Source organism: Myiozetetes cayanensis, unplaced genomic scaffold (genome assembly GCF_022539395.1).
Source record: "Myiozetetes cayanensis isolate MyiCay16 unplaced genomic scaffold, myiCay2020 scf6-25, whole genome shotgun sequence".
NCBI classification, from domain to species: Eukaryota; Metazoa; Chordata; class Aves; order Passeriformes; family Tyrannidae; genus Myiozetetes; species Myiozetetes cayanensis.
Window position 1 is genome coordinate 60,663,861 of NW_026087853.1, and position 13,668 is coordinate 60,677,528.

The following is a 13,668-nucleotide window of genomic DNA, read 5'->3' on the forward strand; positions in this document are numbered from 1 at the left end:
ACCACCACAAATATTGGAAAAGAGATTATTTGCTCTGTCTTGCAGCAGTCTTGAGCGCTGTTATTTCAGCTCTCCCTTCCTCAGTCTCATTTTTCTTTCTGGCTGGATGACAGCATTTAAATTAGGCCCTTCTTGTGTCTCTGCCGTTCTGGGCCCTTCCTCTCCTGTCTTTCTCAGAAGTCTTCCTAGTGGTTTTCCTTCCCTGCCGTGCACCCAAGGTGGGATGCTGTTCTCTAGCCAGTGTGCCACCAGCAGATGAAGGCCTGTGGGGTGCCTGCACTCCTGACAGTGTTCCAGTGAGGTGTTTGCTTTTTTCATAACCCATCACACGGCTGACTCGTGCTCAGCTGGAGGTCCATCGCAACCACCGAGACCTATTACGAAAAATAACAGGTCTAACCCTGACTAATCACTCCCAATTTTGAATTTGCGTTGCTGATTAATCCTACCTACTTTTTGTTTTGCCAAGAGAGGCTTAGGGCGTGTTTGACAGCTAACAGAGGGTTGAGGTGGGGAAGAATAAACTTGCTTAGACAAGATCATGCAAGTAGTTTGGGGAAGAAGCAGGAAGCTTTTCTGACTGACCTCCAGAGGCCTCATCTGCAGAGCCTCCTCCCTGACTTTAGTGGAAAATCATAGGATTGAACACTGAAAACATGGCAGGTTCTCTGTCTGACTCATTTTCACTGGTTTTGTGGACCTCACTAATGAGACCCGACAAGGCGAGTGTTTGCCAGCCCTCTATGAGAATTTCCTGCGTGTTTGCTCTCCACATGGCATTGTTTATAACTGCCCTCTGAAACAACAACAGAAAAATAAAGTTGTTCCTTTTGCAACGTGCAAATGCTGTGGGAATTAGTTGCTTTGCAGGCAGACAGACCACCAGCCTGTGGGACAGCAGAGCTTTGTATTTCATCTTCTCCCGAGTTTAACAGTCATTCCACTCTGCTTTTGTTAATGACAAAAACAGACAGGCATGTAGAGCCAGCCCTTGGCATTCATCATGCTCCTCTCCAGCTACACGTGAAGGAGGAGAGAGGAAACATGGGAATACCAAAAAAAAATTGCTAAACTAACTCAAGGCTGGTTGGGCCCAGGGTTTTCCAGCGGAATTTCCCCAAATGATATTTCAGATGGTTGTTGTCAAGCACTTCATAACTGGCTGTTTCACTGGTTTGTCTAACGGGAACAAAATCCTTTAGGGAATCTGAGCAGATATCTGAATGTGAGTTGCTAAGTGCTTAAAATGAGAGCTGCAAACAAGGAAAAGGAGTAGGTAATAAGTAAGAAAATTGGTGTGACGGTGGGTGAGGTGGACATAAAGCAGAAATACAGTCTGCTGGGTGGGACCCATCAGCATGTACAATTTTATTGTCTGTGGTGGTGTGGTTTAAAATGTTTAGCTGGACTCTGATGCTGGTGATTAGAAACAAGCTGGTTGTTACTAGAAGAGACAAATACACACTATTATATCCTCTTCTGGTTTCTAAATGGCACCCATCATTGTGGTTACCAACTTCTTTCAACATTTAGAATATATTTTGAAGCGTTTTCTAGCTTTATCTGTACAGTTACAAGTGGTTTCAGTTATACCTTCTGCTGTTGTCTTCTCCCAGAATACAGGTGTGCTGGGTTTACAGGATTTTATTTGGTTTCTGATCTAGAGAATATCTTCTCTTGCAAGTAAACCATTAATTTAAATGTTGCCAGGGTTACATATGACCTTTGGGGTAGATGTGCTTGGGGTTAGAGTGCAAGTGCAAGTGACCACACAGGTACTTTGCAGTTTCATTTCTTCCAAACGTTGAGATGGAGCTCAGACTTGGCTTTTTGGGGGCTAAAAAACATCCCTGGTGTATTACATGCAGTTGGGTAAACGAGCAGATCTATTCCACTACTAGAAGGATGAATCTTGATATTGTTTCATCCTTCCATTAAAAAAATAACACATGTTCGTGCTGTATTTATCACACTGACAGATGAGGAAGCACTCTAGGACCTAAATCTGCTTTAAATAGTCAACTGGAAGTTACTAATTAGGACCTGGAGTAAGAGATCCTATCAAAGGAAAATGCTTTATGAGGTGGACATCTGGGATAGGTGGGACATAAAAAGGAGGGAGGGAACTTAGTAATTTGGGAAAGGCTTTTCTCCTGGGAGCTGAATAAGTCAACAAAGTAATACTCTCGTGTAAAGGATGGAGCACAATGCTGAATACCAAAATGCACAGGAAAGAATGTAGCCTGCTCATTGATATAAACAGTAATTTTCTTGCTATTTTCAGTACTGGAAAAGCCTCAGCTGGACTCCTCTGGCACTGCAGTTCAAGAGGACGTGGAGCAGCTGGAAAGAGCGCAAAGAGAAGCATCAAGAGTGATTAGAGGTCTCAGATGTGACCAAGGAGGTAAGAGCTAATCAAGTTACGTGGTTCAGCTTCTAGAAGAGAAGACTTTGGGCAATGCAGGAATAATCCTCGAGCACACAGGAAGTAGAACTGAGCTGTGAAAAGGACAGAAATAGTCTTTGTTAAAAGCCTATATTTTATTTAATAGGAAGTTCTGGTCTTATACTAGAGGAAGAAAGAAGGTTAAACAATAGGGAGAACAGTGAGGATAATGAAATATTGGAGTTTTTGACTTCAGGGTAAATTATGTTAGGCAATTATCTGTCACAAATGATCATTACAGATGATCCTACCTAGGGCAGGGAGAGCAGCTGGATGACTTCTTGAGGTATTTTCTTTCCATGATTTCATGTTGAGGTTGTGCTCAGTAATGCATGTTTGGATCTGATCCGTTAGTCTAGTCTGAGGGTCACATTTCAGGACAGGATTTTAAAAAGAGCTTTGAAAAATTTTGGTGGCATTTAGGTGCCTACCTGCCTTTTTATCCTTTGGAAAATCCCAGCCTGTAAAAGTACTTTTCATCCAGACAAAGTTAGATAATTTTCTGTATGTTGATATTTAAATCCGCTGGCTAAATCAGCATTTCCCTGAAATGTTTCTGCTTGCTCCAACGTGCTCTTGTATGTTAACTTATTATTTTTCTGGATGAATCATGATGAGAACATTCAACATATCGAGCTGGGTATAAAAATGTGCAGTCAGAATGTGAGCTAATCAACAGCAGCTTTTATATTTCTTCATGCAAAAAGGACAATTTCCAGATCTCCCAACTGGCTCTGGGTAACCTAAATATCTGAGCGAACAATAAACTGGCCCAATCAGCAGACAGCCCCATGGGAAGCAGAGATTTGGCAAAGACTGACTGATCTAGCATGAAAACAGATTTTTAAATGAACAAAGTAAAGAACATTGTGAAATTCTGTTGGTTCTTTCTTATGAGCTGTGCATAGTGCCTGTCCTTTTTACTTCATCCGTGCTCTCAAGACAAAATGTTGGGACTTTCGTGGTGAAAATATTTTCAGAAATGCTGTGATCGTGAAGGATTTTCCTCACTCAAAACTTGCAGTTAAATATCCTTCTTGATGAGCACTTCTCTCTCTGTTCTGCTGGGCACACAAACTAAATGAGGTTAGGCTGTGTGTGGGTTCTGGTGTCTTGACTTCTCTGGATGTTTGCCTAAATCAAGCTGTAAGCAATTGAAAAGAAAGCATCTGTCTTCTTGAAGCAGAGTGTGCCTTCATCTGCTTCTTGACTCCCAGTCTTTCAGAATATAGCTCTTTTCTGCTTTTCTTTGGGTGTCTTCCAGCCCTACTGTATTTTCCATTTCACCTCCTTCAGCAGTGTGACTGAGCACCTCTTGAGGATTAGTCTGTGACACGGTCAGTTCATTTGAGTTGATAATTTCTGGGAGTTCTACAGCTGGACTCATATTTTTCAGTTTCCTTTTATCCTGTTTTTTTTCCCCCATTGGAATGGCTCAAGGAAGTGAACACAAACTAAAATCTACATGTTGTTTTACTTGGAAGGCTTAATGGGAGATATTGATCTATGTGTCTGCTCTGTTTTTACAATAAGAAAGTTATTCTGAGTTCTGTGCAGAACTTCCCTTATGTATGCAAAGCTGAAGATACTGGGCAATTACTATTTTAAGTAGAAAGCAATATGTTCTGAGCAGTTCTGAAACATCACATAGATGAGCTTTCCTCTTTCTGCCATCCAGATTCTCTTTTAGTGAAGGAATTATCTTGATGGTCATCACTCATGTTCTTAAGATGCATTTCCTCCCAGAAGCTACTTTTATATTCTGTTTTAGGCTTTCTGGCATGTTAAAAACACACAGTGCTGCGTAGAGTGGTGCAGCCTTTGTGATTTTTACTGTGATTAAACTTGGCAAGATTGACATACAGGATTGACAACAGCCCTGTGTGTGCTGACTGAGCTCTGGGCAGTGGTGTGGCTGTTTGCTAACTCAGTGCTGCAACCAGGGAAACTGCAACCTTCCTTCTTTTGATCAGGAGTTAAGTGTGTTTTCCTTGTCCATATCTATAAATCTGATCATTTTAAGTATTGTTTCTCGTGTTTCTTAATCAATCAGGTACGTGCTGTATTCTTACCCTGAATGAAAATTTACCAACTGCTTTTGGGTTTGGGTCTGGAAAGGCACTCAGAGGGCTTGGCTTTTCCTGTTACAGCTAATGAAGAAAGGTCCTGCCTATTTAAAGTCAACATTAAATGCTTATTGACTTGAATATATCAAGAAAGTTTGTGTATTAAAGGACTTTCCAGGCTGTTCAGAGCCAGAAGTGGTTGGCTTTTAATGTCGGCTGCTGTGAGGTAGACTGAGCAATGTGTGAAATATGGTTTATTTGTTCTTCCAGAAAGGGCTCAAAATAGCAATTTGTGTTTTGGATGTGAAGTGTGAAGAGGTTATCTGGCTGACCTGGAATCACACAGGGTGTCTGCAGCAGGGCTACAAAACAGTTCTCTGTCTTTCCGTGTGATGCTGCAGTCAAGGATGTATGAAACAGCAGTGAACCCTGAAGTGACCTCTGTTACAAACCTAAATTCTTATGTACCTTTATCTTTTTCTGAGTTTTTGTAGGCTACTCTCACCATACTCAGGGGGTATTTTTTTTTCATAGGAATCCATACACTAAAAAAACAATGCATTTAACTTTGAATGATTATTAAATGCAGAAATCCAGACTTCTGAACCTTGGGTATAAATGGTATCAAAGCGAATATATTCAACAAGAACTTGACCACCTTTTCCCTCAGTTTGTTGTCAGAAAAGTGTAAAACTAAAAGAGAGGCCTCCTGTAACTCCCCTATGACCAGTCTTGCAAGGATGCAACCACAGCAGGGACCGACTGAGGTGCGAGCCCTGGGATTGTCTGTGACAGAGTTATCAGATTCTGTTTTTCTTCATTAACCTTTGATCTCCAAATTCCTGTGCTGTAAGTCCAGCTGTGGCAAGGCAACATTGTTTGATAACACAAGGAAATCCAAGGGAAGTTGAAACTGCACTCTCAGTTGTCATCACCTTGTTTGCCAAAGGTGTGTGGTGATGGTCAAGGGGCAGGCGTTGAAAACACGATGAGGATTTTTTTTTTCCCCAAGGAAAAGCTAAGCATGAGAATAAGGGGAATGTGTCTGAAGATCAATTTTGCTTTGCATATGTTAGCAGACCATTAGAGAGAGTGGAAGTTGGAAATCAGAGTCTTTGGCTGTCCAGATACCTGAAGAAGTGTAAGATTTACTATTTTCTGACCTATACTTTCAGTAAGACGTATTTTGTGGGTGAATTCAGACTTTTTTTGTTGGTTTTGTTAGGGAATGCAATATTGAAATACACACCACATTGTTGTTATAGTAAGACAACAAAGGAGCAGCAACTCTTTTACAAATCTCAGTTATTCAACAGTGGCATCTTTGTAGCTTTCTCTCCTTCCCCTCTATCTACCCCCCTTCCCCTTCATGCTTGGGTGACTGGTAACTGTACATTACCAGTACATCCCATCTTCATGGGAAGAGCTGGATGGGGCAAGTCCACTTAGTTTACTGCCCACCAGGACAACTGTCTCGGGTCAGGGAGTCCCCAGACAGGATGGAACAAACGTGGCACCTCTTGGTCATTTTTTGTGGACAGGGGGGATGTGTCTAGTACTCCACTGATTTCAGGTAATTTTAGAGTCCCCTTAGGCTCTATGACACATGGTGTAGAGCAGATCAGTCTGTGAACTGCCCTTTTTCATGCTGGCTGCAGGATCAGTGGTCTGAAAGCAACCAAGACTTGGAATCGCAGTTGAACTCCAATATTTGGGTCTTTGGGAGGTACTGTCTTCTGATTTTTATAAGCTTTGTTTCATAATTCCCATTCCTCCAACCTGAGTGAGGTGAGAACACAGACCTGAGTAATCTGTTTTCCAGAAATGTTCTGAAGCGTTAAGGACAGCAGTAATATTTTCCAGAAAGTGTCAATACTCTGCAGTGGCTGTTTCGGAGAGGATGTGCCAATCTCGAGAACTCCTTTCATGTTACTGCTCTTTCATCAAAGCTTCTCATTATCCAACAATTCTGATCAGCACACCATCAACTTTATTTTCTTCTCTTTAAATGGCATTGCATTTGGTCCTGGAATTAATGTACAGTGCCACTAAAGCTCTCCTAATTTCAAAAAAGCAGCTCTCATTTTTGGATGAAGATGTTCTTACAGTTATGTCAAGTCCTGTAAACATCTGTACAGCAATCACAAAATCAGGGAGATTTGAGAGATCAGATTAAACCCCAGAAGCTGCAGTTAAAACTCGCTGACATTGAGGGGAGGGTCTCTAGCGGTCCATTATTCTCTGCATCTGCCCTTTTATGCTTGGAGTTTGGAGTTTGCTGAGTGGTGTGCGCTGGATTTCAGGAATGAACAGCATTCAGGAATGACAGCCCAAGCACCTTGCCCCTTATCTCACGTGTTTGTCCCTTATCACTGTGTCAATTGTCAGCACTGCTAGTCTGGCTCATGTTTTAGATGGCCTCTAGACCTCTGGCTCTTTGAGTTGACACACGGGCAAATATGATGCCTCTGGTAGAGTTTTGCACACTTGGGATCTGGGAGAGAAGAAAATCGTAGGGTCTGGATGCAAGGTAGAGAAATTAGTTTATTTATTTTCTTTTCTTCATCAAAAGTTCTTTTTACTCTATGTGAAAATGAATGAAAGTATATATTTAAGCTTCAGCTCTGGACAAACCTGCTCAAGAAACCTCTAGTGAAGATTTCATGAAAGTAAGTGGATGAGCTTGTTTTCTCTTCATGTTTCTTTGGCACTGAACTAATTTCTGGATTTTTATTTCTCTGGGTGGGGTCTGAAAATTCCCTTGAATTGGAGGTGAAGGTGTGACATTGCCTTTCAAGTGTAACCAAATCTGCACCTCTGAGGCAGCATGCTCTCCTCCAAGTCAAAAGGAATGCATCATTTAACAACTGCTGGTTTTTTCCTTTACCAGCTGCTACACCTTGGGTGAAGAGTTTCAGTATTTTGTTCCATATTGCTCAGACAAATTCTTATATTTGGTCAAGTTCCTGTGTTGGAGTGAACTGTGTTCCATTCAAACATGTCAGTTTGTGTGACAGTGTTTGAAAATGAATACTTTAAAGATATTTCTGACTGTTTTGAGGCATGCAGCATTCAGGTCTGTTGAGGGTATTGTATCACTGACAGTTGTCTTTCAGGGCTATAAAATATTTCAGTGATGCTACTGCATGGAGAGGTGGGAAATAGTTGTGTTTTGGAATGATACAGCAAGACAGATCTGATTTTAAGTGATAATTTTAAAACAATTTCTCAGTGATAGCTGTAGAGGATATCTTCTGCTTGGGCATGGTGCTATCTAATGTGCCAAAGCTTTTCTGCTGCTTTTCTTGTTTGAAAATGGACATTAAAAAGCATGGTATGGCTGAAGTTCTCTTTGTAATACGCTGTGAAACATGGCAAGGTTTTTGTGGGTTTGGTGGTGGTTTTTTTGCTTATTTGAGTTTTTTTTTTGTTCCCCCCTGCCCTCCCCAACTTTTTATTATTCCATGATTCTCACCTGTTAGAACTAGTCATTTAGAGAAAGGAAATTGCTCAAAAATACAACTTAAACTGAAACTTTAAATGAGCCAATTTCAGTGTTGAGAAAACGAATCTTGAAATATTTACTCTTCTTGAAAACCAAGCAGACAAAACCACCACCCAAGTGAATTTAGAGACGGAATTTAGCTCTTTATTTATTTATTTATTTATGTTAAAGCACTTCTTTTTCCCCAAAATACTCCATGGGAGAGTCAGTTGATTGTTATTGCTTCAGGGAACTTAAGGTAAAAACACTGAGGTTGTTTTAACGATCTTGTTGTTTAAATATAGACAACAGAGCCATATATTTTTGCATACTGTCCCAAGGAAGTTTTGGTGTATTGTGAAGAGCAAGGTTATTGCAATTAATTTCATTGGAATTCTGCTTTATTACAACAGTTGTTTGAGACTATGTTTAGCCAAGCAGGAACCATCATAAATTTTAATAAAGCTTAATTAAACTCCATTATGTTTGTTTCTCCTTGGTGTATTAATTTTTCCAACAGATAGCATATATAGATAAATATAAAAATATTTATGCTGTATCTATATATAGACATGCAGATGTATCAGCAGACATAATTTAAATTTCTGGAAGATTTCTGGTAAATAATTAACAACACATGAAAGCTGCAATGTGTAATTATTACCACCCGGGTAAAAACATAAGAAATGTTACTGAAAGCTACTGGACAGGTTGTTCTATGCTGTAGTAACCTTATATATGCAGTTTTGTTCTCTGATGACAGCTGCATAGCATATATATATATATAACACATATCACTGCCCATACTGCTGACTGCTGTGTCCTTTTCTGATGATAAATTACCTAAAGGTAGAAGTGGTTGCAGAGATCCAAATGGCACCTCAGGTTTAAGCTCTGAATGGACACTTCAGCAGCAAGTCTGAACCTCTTTAAGCCTCAACTCCTTTCTTTTTTTAAAAAAACACATGCAATATAAGAAGCAGAAAAGTCCATTTAAAGAAAACACAGCAACAGAAAACTCTCCCAGGATGATGAATACTGTTAGAGAGGGTTGTCATATGATGGCAACATTATTTTCCAGTTATCTTCAATAACAAGTGTGAAGGTAGAACAACATGTGCCTTTCTGTAGCAACTCTGCTGCTTGCAAACTGCCCTTACAACAGGGGAGTTTGTAAGGGCAATGAATGCCCTCCAGTGGCAGAAAATAGGGCTGGATCGTTGTTTTCCATAGTTGTTATGGAATTGGTGATCACAGTTCAAGTTCAATCTGTAGATTGAACCATTAGGGTCTCTTGACTTGCAGTGCACAAAAGCCCACAGCAAAGAGATTTTTGTTATGCCATCTTTTTAGCTTGTTTTGATGCACCCAGTGCCCAGTCTGCTCTCTCAGTATTGGGCCAGCAGCCTGGAAGTTGAAAACTGGCCCAGCATATTTTCACTCTGAGCTGCCACGGAGTTTAAACATTTGGAAACTACATTGCCATGTGCATCTTTAAACCAAAATTAAGTGCTTTTTTTTTTTTTTTTCCTTTCTTTTTTTGCCATGTGAAGCTCAGTCTTCACAAAAACAAGCTTGCAGATGACACAGAACTGGGAGGAGCTGTTGACTTCTTCAAAGACAGGGAGGCCCTGCAGAGAGACGTGGACAAATGAGAGGGCTGGGCAATCACCAGCTGTGTGAAGTTCAACAAGGGAAGTGCCGGATTCTGCACCTGGGATGGGACAACCCTGGAGGTACAGACAGACTGGGGACTGAGATGCTGGAAAGCAGTGCCGTGGAAAGGGACCTGGCGGTCCTGGTCAGTGGTAAGTTGAACATGAATCAACACTGCCCTGGCAGCCAGGAGGGCCAACCTTGTCCAGGGGGGCATCAGGCAAAGCATCACCAGCCAGTCAAGGGAGGGGATTGTCCTGCTCTGCTCTGACCTGCGGGGGCCTCACCTTGGATATTGTGGCAGTTTTGGTGTCTGCAATATGAGAAGGATATGAAGCTGTTAGAGAGTGTCTAAAGGAGGGCAATGAGGATGGTGAAGGGCTGTGATGGGAAGCCGTGTGAGGAGTGGCTGAGGGCACTTGTCTCTTCAGCTGGAGGAGAGGAGAGACCTCTTAACCAAAGTTACAACTTCCTCGTGAGGGGTAGAGGAGGGGCAGGCACTGATCTCTGTGGTGACCAGGGACAGGACCCCAGGGAATGGCCTGAAGTTGTGTCAGAGGAGGTTTATGCTGGATATTAGGAAAACATTCTTCCCCCAGAGGGTGTTGGGCACTGAACAGGCTCCCCAGGGCAGTGGGCACAGCACCAAGCTTGACAAAGTTCAGGAAGGGTTTGGATGTTGCTTTCAGGCACAGGTTGTGACTCTTGGGGCTGGTCCTGTGCAGGGCTAAGAGTTAGACTTGATGATCCCTGTGGGTCCCTTCCAACTCAACATATTCTGTGATTCTGTGAAATAATCTTTAAATATTCATCTCAGTAAAGGCTGATGTTAATGTGACTTTCTGGTTGCTCTTGGCCATGCCTAGTCTGGCCCTAGGCTTGACTGTTCTGTAATGAGAAGACAGTGGCCAAGGGTTTTCCAGTTATCTTTGAAACATTTCCTTCTGGGGTTTAATCCCAGCCAGCAACAAAGCACCAGTGGTTCACTCACTCCCCCACCCGCAGTGGTTCACTCACTCCCCCACCAGCAGGGTCAGGGAGACAATCAGAAGCATAAAAGCTTGAAAACTTGTGGGTTGGGACAAAGACAGTTTATTAGAGAAAGCAAAAGAATGGATTCTACCCCAGCCAAAATCAGCACACCGTTTTATTTGTGACTTTTAAAGCAAGCCTTTCAAACAAAAAGTGATACCCTGAGATCTTAAGTAAGCTCTAGAGTTTGGGTGATCCAGCAGTTGTCCTTTTGGAGAAGAGATCAAACTGTGCTGCACATGCAATGTGAATATTGACACAAGTAAAAGAAGTAATTTGTACTTTAAATGACCCTGGATGTTTTCTCTGGAAACACTGCTTTTCCAGAAAGAGTCTTCTGGGTTTTCTATTTATTGATGCATTGCTCATGAGGCTTTTACTTAAAATATCTACAGGATAATTCCATTAATGGTGTTCCTATCACTTATGCTAATTCTCAGCTACACTAAGAGGCTTGATTTCCTTCCTTATTTTGGCAGGTCATTGATTTTACACTTCTTCAAATACTTTGTTCAGTTCAGCAAGCAAATATAGAAGACATTTTTTAATTTATTCCACAAAATGCAATAATCTATTGGGTTAAATAAATTAATTACAAGACATATGAAGTAAAAGCACTGGTCACCCTCCTTTTGATTTAGATGACCTAGCCAAGTTGATAAAAATACTAAGAATTGTATAGGCATAATCAGAGAAAAAAAAGGTGGGTTTTTTTGGTTTTTTTTGTGGTTTTTTAAAATAACATTGTTGCTTTTTTCTTTCTTTTTCTGGGGGGCTAGTATTACAAGCACTTATAACACACATAAATGTATATGAAGACAAAGGATACTATGAGCAATTCAAGGGCAGAAGAAGCCCATTAGTTAAAGGAAAACATATCTTTCTGCTTTTTTTTTTTAGATTGATTTCCAAAGACGATTTCCACCTTGATCCAAATTATATTTTCTGCTGTTGAAGGTGTTGAGCAGAGATGTTCTTCACAGTGCTAACAGAGCTGACCTCACGCTCACAGGCGCAGCCCAAAGGTAAGCTCTCGGTTTTCAAACACAAGTTACAACAGCCTGTTCATTCTTCACAACTCAAACAATATAATTGTCCAAGAAGCAATTCCTGTTGACTTTCCTGTTGCAAACCCGTGTTCTCAAACTCCGTCGGTCAATATTGCCTCGTACGCTCGTGTGCGCTCGTGGGTATTGGCAGGGGGGCGGGCTGGGAGATGTGAGTGCATGTTGACACAGTGTTGCTCAGGGGAAAAGGGGCACATCTGCTGGGAGAGCCGTGTTTAACCAGAGGAGTGGCATTCAATATCACTGCTCGTTTGAAATCGAGTGCTGCAGTTGATTCGTTCAAACAGCACCGTGTGAGGTCTTCCTGTGCCATCACCCCTGATCTCTGTCTTTGCCTTGCTTGGTCCCAACAACCCCAAACTAAGGGCTCCTCCTCCAGCATCCACCTCCTGGGCAGAAGGATGTCCTCTCACAGATGCACCCACTGCTGAGTGCTAGAAGTGCTCTTAAATACATTATATCCTTGTATTTCCTGCAGTGATCACTGGGATCAGTGAAGTCTGAGCGAGTTTAAGTGAGTATTTATCTGCATATCTAACCAGCTTCAGGATTGTGCTGAGGACCCTGCTGCCAAAGGTTGTGTTGACCCAGAAAGGAACTGGAGTAGATCCAAACACCTTTGAATCCAGCTCTCTGATGTATCCAGATTAATAGGGCAGCTGCAGCAATGGTGAGTTTTGAACACACAGTTTTTCATTCTTGGTTTAATATCTGTGCTTGACACTGTGATACTCATCTCTTGCACAGTTTTGTGTTTTATGGTGTTTCTCTTGCCCTTTACTGCACAGTGTTATAACCCTTGGGTCAGTGTCTGTAGACAAGGGTATGCAGAAGATCTCGAGCAGCAAGAGGAGGACTTGTTTCTCTTTTCTTTTCCTTTTCTTTTCCTTTTCTTTTCCTCTCCTCCCTTCTCTTCCCTTCCCCTCCCCTTTTCCCTTTTCCCTTTTTGCCTTTTCCCCTTCCTTTTATGTTTAATATTCTGAAACATGCCCTGGAAAGGAAAGGAATCCATGAGCTCATGCCACTTCTATGTTCAACAGCTCTGTTTGAGAGAGCACTTTCCCCCCTCCAGGAAGGGTGATGAGGGATGTGTTTATGGGTAAGGATGGCTGAGCACGGCAGCAGAAAATGTGAGCTCACCACATCTTTCCTTTCTTAAACAAGAGCCTAAAAATACTTCCAAAATCACTCTCTGTGAGACACAGAATACAACTCCCTGGCCACACAAAAGCTGAGTGGAGCTATGCCTCTGTCCAAAATGCTTTCAGATTTATAGGCCATGTGGACGAAAATACTTGGAAGGAAAAAGGAGGTTTTCAAGGATTATTGATTCTTTGCCTTATTCTGGACAAATAAACCTATGTGAAAGAAGAGAATAGAAATGTGTTTACTCAGATGAGACATTTGACATGATAGGGAGAGCCAAACTCACCCTACATGCTGTCTAATCTCCAGGAGATCTTGGCTGCAGATCAGACCCATTAGTTAGCCCACAACCCCAACAAAGCCTCCTGTAGAAGGCAAAAAATGTCAGAGAACACTGTGGCAGGAGTGCCTGCCCTAAGGTGATGTCCAGTAATGAGAATGGTTTCTGCAGAAACCCCCCATATATCTGCCCCATCTCTGTCTTAGTTAAATTTTTATATTGTGGCTATTTTCTACAGGTGATGTAGCTAATTCACAGGCTTTGGCAATTTCCTTTTTCAACTTTAATCATATGTTGTCTAGAAAAACAGGTTTCTTATGAGGAGTTGTGATTTATTTTCCTTTCTCTTTTTGTTTTGGTGTGGCGTGGAATTTTTCCTTGGTTGGGAGTTTTGTTTTGATTTGTTTTTTTTTAAAGGGGATTTTTGTGTTCTTTCTGTGTCTTAGTCTTTACCATCTCTTTTTGCACTACTGGACTGGCACAACTGGGTG

At 41.5% G+C, this 13,668-nt stretch overlaps 1 long non-coding RNA gene across 1 annotated transcript; it reads left to right on the forward strand.

The window, feature by feature from the left end:
- Window positions 1-2,282: 2,282 nt before the first annotated feature.
- On the forward strand, window positions 2,283-12,619 carry LOC126650454 (uncharacterized). The gene is made up of 4 exons (XR_007631429.1): window positions 2,283-2,404; window positions 9,550-9,804; window positions 11,585-11,709; window positions 12,230-12,619. It is a non-coding gene; the product is annotated as an uncharacterized LOC126650454 (long non-coding RNA).
- Window positions 12,620-13,668: the final 1,049 nt, after the last annotated feature.